The sequence below is a fragment of the Gossypium raimondii genome, chromosome 2 (assembly GCF_025698545.1).
Source record: "Gossypium raimondii isolate GPD5lz chromosome 2, ASM2569854v1, whole genome shotgun sequence".
Classification (NCBI taxonomy): Eukaryota; Viridiplantae; Streptophyta; class Magnoliopsida; order Malvales; family Malvaceae; genus Gossypium; species Gossypium raimondii.
Window position 1 is genome coordinate 1,380,268 of NC_068566.1, and position 9,334 is coordinate 1,389,601.

Sequence of the window (9,334 nt, forward strand, 5' to 3'; positions counted from 1 at the left end):
AAACTCCATATTGACATGGATATCCTTGTGCAGGCAGCAGTTCATATCGATAGTCAAAAGTCAGCTCTTCACCTACAGATATCTGCAAAATAGTGAAATAGGAGGGGAAAGAAATGTCAAAGACATGCCTATTTAAAACCTTCATTATCCAATTTGATAAAGGATGAGATGGATGAACGGGAAAGCAGATCGTAAAGTTTGTCAAAGTCACGGATTTAACTTAGGTTCTAGATGTTCAAAAAGAAATTTAGATTTTGACAAAACCTGAAACGAAATTGAATCCAAGTCAGATAAAAAAAATTAAAATAAATAACTAAAATAAAATAATAAATAAAAAATTAAGGAAGCAAATAAAGAAGATAAATGAAAAGATAGAACGTGGCATGTAGAAGTCTTAAGAAGCCTTGGAAACACGAAGAATCCACAACCTCTTTCAAGCAGCTCTAATTTTCCCTCCAAGATAGAAACATTAGTAAGAAAAAGTTTGAAGATGATCCCCACAATCTAAAAATATTGTTAAAACTCTTCTAAAAGAAACTCAAGAGAAATTCTTAAAAATAAAAACCTAAAGAGAATTTATTAATTCAAAAGAAAAATAAAATAATAATGAATGCAAAGGCCTATATATAGGCTAGTTAAATAAATTTAAATAAAACGCCAAGTATACTAGAATTCTAATTTAATCTAAACAAGAAGTAGTTTTAAGCTAAATTTTTTATTGACATAAAATTTCTAAATAACTTAAAATATTTAATAATTATAAAAATTCGGAATAAAATAATAAGAGCTGATAAATAAAATATTGGGCTCATATGTAATAAAAATTAAACCTAAAACTCAAACCCAATATAAAATGTCTAGACTTGTGAGATTAATTGGAGTTTTTGAAGTGAAAAGCCTAAGCTTGTTACCATTTTCCACATGGGCTTGTCATCATAGATTGAGAGTTTAGGCCCACAAACATAATTAGTCTCTTCTAATTCATCATTACTCCGAAATTTATAGATTGAAACTTCAACTCTTCTTCTCAAATTTTTTTCGTGATAAAGTCTTGAACCACTAAGTTGAGTTTTGACTTGATCTGTTTAGATTTGAATCTCGTAATTGAGCATTGAGGGAAATTAAGCTCATCTTTATTATGATCTTTGAATTGGGCTGAGTTACTCGTATCACAATTAAACTTTTTTTTATAACCATCTAAACCACACATCTTATTCCACAAACCATTTTCAACAATAAATCATCCAAGGTTCCATATATGCAACAAATTTGTACTCAATATTTGAGAAGCACTTACATCTTGACTGGCATAGAGACCAATGTGAGCTCGGTGACAATCCATGCTGTCCACAAGAACTTGATGATTCACAAGATTTGGCGAGCAGCTGAGAAGAATCCAAGGAAAGAAGACGAAGTTTTCATGAGTGCATCAATAGAAACTTGGGATTTCAAAAGTAGAGATATAGTATCATTCTCTGAACACAGCAAGTTGAACTGAGCCACTTAGCAAAACTAATTCCTTCAGAAATGTCATAAATGCTAAAGTCATTATTACACATAAATAGAAAATGTTGAACATATTTAAAATCTTTGGATCTTCAGTCACACAATTTTTATGGCCAAGTTACAACTTGGAAATGCCAGAATGGGAAAACATTTCAGTATGCGATAGCGGATACATACAGTGTATCCTCACCTATGATTGATGAACCGGGAAACATTTCCATATTTGGACGCATCAATAAAATATCGAGCTTGTCCTTCAATCAACCGGCTCATATCATTTATTTGAGAACCAACCTGATTAGCTTGTACCCCTCAACATTATCAAATAGGATTAAAACTCTATCATAGCCTCGATTAAGGAAGAGAGCCAATCCATTCAAAATGTCTCACAGCTCAGCATCGAAAAGAGAGCAATTACCCAAAATATCTATTGTAGCCCAGAATCCACTCCCCATCATGATAATTTGCTATTCACCCCCCCGGTAGGGGTGTTCATTCGGTTAACCGACCAGTTAGCCGACCCGAAATAGCATTAACCGAATTAACCGACCTTTCAAAATTTTTAACCGTTAACCGAACCGAAATTTTTTCAAAAAAATTAACCGAACCGAAATTTTTTCCGTTAATTCGGTCGGTTAACCGAATTAACCGAAAATTATATGTTTTTTTATTTTTGGTTAAAAATTAGCCGAATTAACCAAATTAACCGAATTACCCGAATTACCCGAATTACCCGAATTAACCTAATTGAATCATACATAATTAAATTATTTTTAGACTTTTATACTTTAGTTTTAGTTTTAGATTTTTATTTTTATTTATTAAATTATTTGTAATTTTTATGATTGGGTTGGGTTGGGTAATTAGGTTGGATTGAATACTTGGGTTTGGATTGGGTTTAGGTGAATAGTGGGCCTATTTATATATTATAATTTTATTTATTAATATTTTCGGTTAAACCAAAAAAATTCGGTTAACTGACCGGTTTCGAACCGAATTAACCGTTAACCGAAAAATCAAAAAATAATTAACCAACCCCCGACCGAAAAAATTCGGTTAACCGACCAATTAACCGAATTCGGTCGGTTAACCGAATTTTTTCGGTTTTACCCGAATTTTGCACACCCCTACCCCCGGCCGTAGCAAAACTTCCATCATTTCGAACGGATCCATCTGTATACAAGCATACCAAATTACCATCAACGTGGAACATAAGTTTGAATCTTGGGAATTAATCGTAGAGTTTCTATTAAGAAAGATATATTGCTTAGCCCAACTATACGATATCTTAATAATGTCATTTGCCTTCCAGGAAGCATCTTGAAAAATGAAAAGGTTGCAATTCTTCCAAAGGCGCCATGCGATAACCCCGAAAAGATTTTGCCACTCCACGTCTCCCAAGTGCTTCTGTTGGTTCTGCAAGTTTAAAACTAGTCAATCCTGCAAATTGTTGACATAAAACCTAGTATGCCACTTAGTAAGAATTAAATGATCCCAAATACTTCTAGCAGTAGTACAATTCCTAAGAACATGAAGAATATCCTCAAAAACATGACCGCAAACCCCACACGTCAACTCCTGGACAAAACCTCTGTGAACCATTTCTTCCTTGGTGAGTAACCAATGCTTGAATACAAGCCAAATGAATATCCTAACCCTTTGGGGACCTTAAAATTTTCATGGAATGTTCCATATCAATTCTTTCGGATTCCACGAATCTTCCCTAAATTTCTTGTATGCACTCTTGAGAAAAAAAACAACCATTCTCCTTAAATAAATTCAGCATTGAATCATGCATTATTGGTCTAAATCTTTATAAATTATCATAAATATGTTAAAAGGTATCACCTTATAATTTATGATGCATCATAGGTCAAAAGATTTACAACTCAAAGTTTTAACTTTTATGTACTTATAAAAGAAAAAGTATATCAAATCATCATATCAAGTAATATTAATGTTGATTTAAAAGATTTAGCTTTATTTAAGTTGTTTAATAAATGCATATAATTTATTTTGGCTCTTATCAACCAACTAAAAAAGAGCTAAATTGATTTAAAAAATAAATTTATATAAAATAATGAAATATATTACACGTGATTTTTTAATTATTGATATTTAATTTGTATTACCATGAGAAAATTTCATTATATAAGTTTTAAAGTAGATTATGTAAGTAATTTATTTGTTAATTTTCATAATTAATGGTAGAGTTTTGACAAAATACTTACTTAGTAATCATATAATTAACCTAATCCTACTATTATTCGAACTAGAAGATACTTCCCTGCAAGAAATAAATTCATCCAATTACTATATATATATATATATAAACATCTTCACTGTAATTAACTACATATTCTTTTTGCTTATTTATTTGTTTTTTTTTCTTTTTTCCAATAGATTGATGGCGTCTTATGATTTTAGCAGAGATATTTTATTTGAAATCTTGTCGAGGGCTGAATTGAAAACAATGAAAAAGTGTAGGGTTCTTTCGAAAGAATGCAATGATCTCACTTACGAATCTAGTTTTATGCGGCTACATTCTGCAAGGACATCAACAATGGTAGGATATTTACTTCAGTCTTCGAGAGTACCGACTCAGTACTTGGTGTCAATAGCCGATTCAGTAAAACCAACTGCGTATTCTCCGTATGTAACTTATTTTTTACACCACCGTTTTAGGGTTGTAGCAGCGGCCAATGAAGGTTTGGTTTTATGTAGCCTAAGCAAATTTGGAGGTGACTCGTTTTATGTTTATAAACCAACTTGTAATGAAGGAGGGGAAGTCCTTCCGCCTCCAAATCCTCGATTTTGGAGGACAAAGATAAGCATGTTGGTGCTGCGATCGAACCCTTTACGGTTCAAAATTGTCCGACTCTCCGACAGCAAGGACGACGCTGTAGACCTCGATTCGAAATATTCCGACGAAGAAGATAATTTCAATGTATTATCCAATGAAAAATCATGGCATTGCGAGATATTTGATTCCAAGAGTTGGGAATGGAAACAATCAGACGACTTAAAATTAACATGCCACTACTCTTTCATGAACAGTCAAGAAGTTTCTGTGTGCGGTGGCCTCCATTGGCTTATGTTCAACGACCAACAAGACAAGTACACCATATTATCTTTCGACGGAGACAAAGAGGAATGGACAATGACTTCACTGCCGGACTCACTTGGTCGAAAAACTCATCAGGATGATCAAATCGCCCATGTGTCATGCGAAGGGAAACTCGGGTTGATCAACCATAGTTATGAAACTAAGATGCTAGATGTTTGGATTTTAAACCATGAAAAGATTTGGGTTAAAAAACACACCATAAATTTGAAAAGCTTTAACGAAAAGGTTCTTCCTTCTCCATTTCTTTCCTTTTCCTTTTACAGTGCTGACACTCTGTTTATGATGGATTTGGGGTGCAAGTATTCCGTGTGGGTGTATTATTATAATTTCAAGACTGGTGAGTTGAAGGAGATATATGCTGGTAAATTCATTGAGTCGGCATATTTTATTCAAACAGATTCTGAACCTGTTCAGCTAAAGCCCGAGCACCATATATATTAATCTCTTACTCTTTAGTTCTAAAAGTTTAAAGGTGTCTGTATATTTTATTATATTTTTTATTTATTTATGATTGTAGTAATAATTTTTTTAAAGTATACCTCCATTAATACTCCTCTAAGAAAACCACACAACGATTTGCACACTATTTTCGGGTTTCTTCATAATATAAAAAAACTGAAGCTCTATCTATCTTTCCACCTGACAAATACTGAAAAATCAAACACCTCAATGGCACTGCTCTAGGAGGAAAAAGAAGTCAAAATATAAACAAGATAGCAATCCTGCATGCAAGCACAGAAAAAATTAAATGGAAGCGACAATGTAGACATCTTTCATGCTTCATCCATTTATGGACTAACAGAAAAAAAACTACAAAAAAATAAATTCCTTATCCAACCACAAAGCATGCAGAACGATACTAACACTATTTCCAGGCCTAGCTTATATGATTACCTATGTTTGCTCAAACTGGGGTCTGGTGCTAATATTAATATTTAACATGTCAGTTTCCAGGAACTGAAGAGAGCTGAATACAGCTATCAAGAGTCCAAAAGGATGTGAAATCTAGTTGTTCAAGCTATGGCACTAAAATGTAAAAGTTTTAAGATATGACAACTTAGGGATTAAAAAAACTACTTCTGATTTTAAAAACACTTTTAGAAGAAAAACTGTGCAGAACAAGTTGTTTTTAACTGAAAATTTTAGCTTTTCCTCTCCCAAAAGTACTTTTTGGTGTTTAATTACTTTTTCACCCCTCCAATAACATAGTACTTTCCTTTTCTTTTCTTGGTGCTTAATTACAAATATGTTAAAATCATTAATTAAAAATAAAAAAATATTTTTTAAATATTAATTACAAATATTTAATGGTTTATATTTAAATATTTAAAATATAGTTTATATATTCTAATTAGATTTTATAAATAATTAATATTTATTGCTTAAAAATATTTAAAATTTATATTTCATATATTAAAATATTAACAATAAGTTATAATAATTTTTTTATATTCTTACTAAAATATAATAATATTAACTAATTTAAATATTATTTAAATGCATATTTGTTACTTGATAATAACATGTCTAAAATGAACATTTTATTTCTCAAAAGTACTTTTTGACAGCAATGTTAAATACTAAAATTTTAAACCAAACTTTTCAAAAGCACTTTTCAAAAGCACTTTTTCACAGCACTTTTCGAAAGTATTTTTCAAAAGCAATGAAGAACTGACCCTTAATCACACAAATCATGGATCCTTTTGCTGCACCATAACTAGTCTACAAGGTTCCAGAAAGCTTTCTTGCACACCACCCTAGGGTGACACCACGAAATTTTTATATGTGATTTTAAAATTTATCCCGCTCTTTTATATGTGATTTAAGAAACATCGTAAGCAACATCAAGATATAACACTAAAAATTAGGTTAAAATTATTATTAATTTTTTGGGGAAAAGAAATGATACTCAAACTTATTACAAAAACTCCCTCTCTAGAATGTGACGAATATGCCAGGAACTAAAGCACTCCAGCAATTGATGAACTTTTTGGACCAATGCAGAATTAGAACCTTTTAGCATCTTCTCCTGAATAGCTTGTACCCCTCAAGATTATCAAATAGGATTAAAACTCTATCATAACCTCGATCATGTAAGAGAGTCAATCCATTCAAAATGTCTCATAGCTCAGCATTGAAAATAGAGCAATTACCCAAATATCTATTGTAGCCCAGAATCCACTCCCCATCATGAGAATTTGCTATTCCCCCCGCCCCCGGCCGTAGCAAAACTTCCATCATTTCGAACGGATCCATCTGTATACAAGCATGCCCAATTACTATCAACGTGCGACCATAAGTTTGAATCCTGGGAATTAATCGTAGACTTTCTATTAAGAGAGATATATTGCTTAGCCCAACTATACGATATCTTAATAATGTCATTTGCCTTCCAGGAAGCATCCTGAAAAATGAAAAGATTGCAACTCTTCCAAAGGCGCCATGCGATAACCATGAAAAATTTTGCCACTCCACGTCTCCCAAGTGCCACTTCTGTTAGTTCTGCAAGTTTAAAACTAGCCAATCCTGCAAACTGTTGACATAAAACCTAGTATGCCGCTTAGTAGGAATTAAACGATCCCAAACTTCTAGCAGTAGTACAATTCCTAAGAACATGAAGAATATCCTCGAAAACATGACCGCAAACCCCACACATCAACTCTTGGACAAAATCTCTGCAAACCTTTTCTTCCTTGGTGAGTAACCGATGCTTGAATACAAGCCAAATGAATATCCTAACCCTTTGGAGACCTTAAAATTTTCATGGAATGTTCCATATCAGTTCTTTCGGATTGCACGAATCTTCCTTAAGTTTCTTGCATGCACTCTTGAGAAAAAAACAACCATTCTCCTTAAATAAATTCAACATTGAATCAAAATTGGCCTAAATCTTTATAAATTATCATAAATATGTTAAAAAGGTATCAACTTATAATTTAAGACGTATCATAAGTAAAAGATTTACAACTTAAATTTTAATTTTATGTAATTATAAAAGAAAAAGTAAATCAAATCATATCAATTATTATTAATGTTGATTTAGAAAGATTTAGCTTTATTTAAGTTCTTTAATAAATGCATATAATTTATTTTGGCTCTTATCAACCACCTAAAAAATGAGTTAAATTGATTTTTAAAAAATAAATTTATATAAAATAATGAAATATATTACACATGATTTTTTAATTATTGATATTTAATTTGTATTACCATGGGAAAATTTTATTATATAAGTTTTAAAGTAGATTATGTAAGTAATCTATTTGTTAATTTTCATAATTAATGGTAAAGTTTTTGACAAAATACTTACTTAGTAGTGAAGTAATTAAAGAAGAAGACTTTATAATTAACCTAATCCTACTATTATTCGAACTAGAAGTTACTTTCCCTGCAAGAAATAAATTCATCCAATTACTATATATATATATATAAACATCTTCACTGTAATTAACTACATATTCTTTTTGCTTATTTCTTTGTCCCAATAGATTGATGGCGTCTTATGATTTTAGCGACGAGATTTTATTTGAAATCTTCTCGAGGGCTGAATTGAAAACAATGAAAAAGTGCAGGGTTCTTTCGAAAGAATGGAAGGATCTCACTTACGAATCTAGTTTTATGCGGCTACATTCTGAAAGGACATCAACAATGGTGGGATATTTAGTTCAATGTTCGAGAATATTTGACCCATTACCGTCGGAGGTGGTGTCAATACTGAATTCAGGACTCGATCCAAACCAACTCGGGATTTACTTAATTTTTTACCCCAGCCTGCTTGGATTGTAGCAGCGGTCAATGGAGGTTTGGTTTTATGTAGTCCGAGAAAACGTAGATTTGTAAACAGTGGGAAGTCATTTGTAAACCAACTACTCAACAATGGGAAGTCATCCCGTCTCCAAAACCTCGATTTGGAAGACAAATATAAGCATGTTGGTGCTCAGATCGAACCCTTTACGGTTCAAAATTGTCCGACTCTCCGACAGCAGGTACGACGCTGTAGACCTCGTATCAGGTACGACGCTGTAGACCTCGTATCAGACTCGGACTCCGAATCGGAATATTCTGACGAAGAAGATGTATCGTGGCACTGCGAGATATTTGATTCCAAGAGTTGGGAATGGAAGCAATCAGACGATTTAAATTTAACATACTAAGACTCTTTCAAGAACACTCAAGATGTTTCTGCGTGTGGCGGCCTCCATTGGCTTATGTTCAACCACGAACAAGACAAGTACACCATATTATCTTTCGAAGGAGACAAAGAGGAACGGGGAATGACTTCACTGCCGGACTCACTTGGTGAAAAGATCGTCGGGGTCAGATCGCCCATGTGTCATACCAAGGGAAACTCGGGTTGATCAACCATAATTATGAAACTAAGATGCTAGATGTTTGGATTTTAAACTATGAAAAGATTTGGATTAAAAAACACACCATCAATTTGGAAAGCTTTAACGAAAAGGTTCCTCATTCTCGATTTCATTCCTTTTATGGTGCTGACACTGTGTTCATGGTGGATGTCGGGTGGGTGTCTTTTTATAATTTCAAGACTCGTAAGTTGAATGGGATAATGGTTGGTGGATCGATTGACTCGGCATATTTTATTCAAATAGATTCTGAATCTGTTAAGCTAAAGCCCGAGTAATATATATATATATGAATGTACTAATAGTCTTGGCTATTAATTTGTTTAAATTAGCA

General features: G+C 32.7%; 1 non-coding gene across 1 annotated transcript; it reads right to left on the reverse strand.

Moving 5' to 3' along the window:
- Window positions 1–38: 38 nt before the first annotated feature.
- Window positions 39–1,745, reverse strand: LOC105789422 (uncharacterized). The gene is made up of 3 exons (XR_008191337.1): window positions 1,697–1,745; window positions 1,298–1,385; window positions 39–82 (listed from the first exon to the last, which is right to left on the reverse strand). It is a non-coding gene; the product is annotated as an uncharacterized LOC105789422 (transcript).
- Between the last annotated feature and the right edge of the window lie 7,589 nt (window positions 1,746–9,334).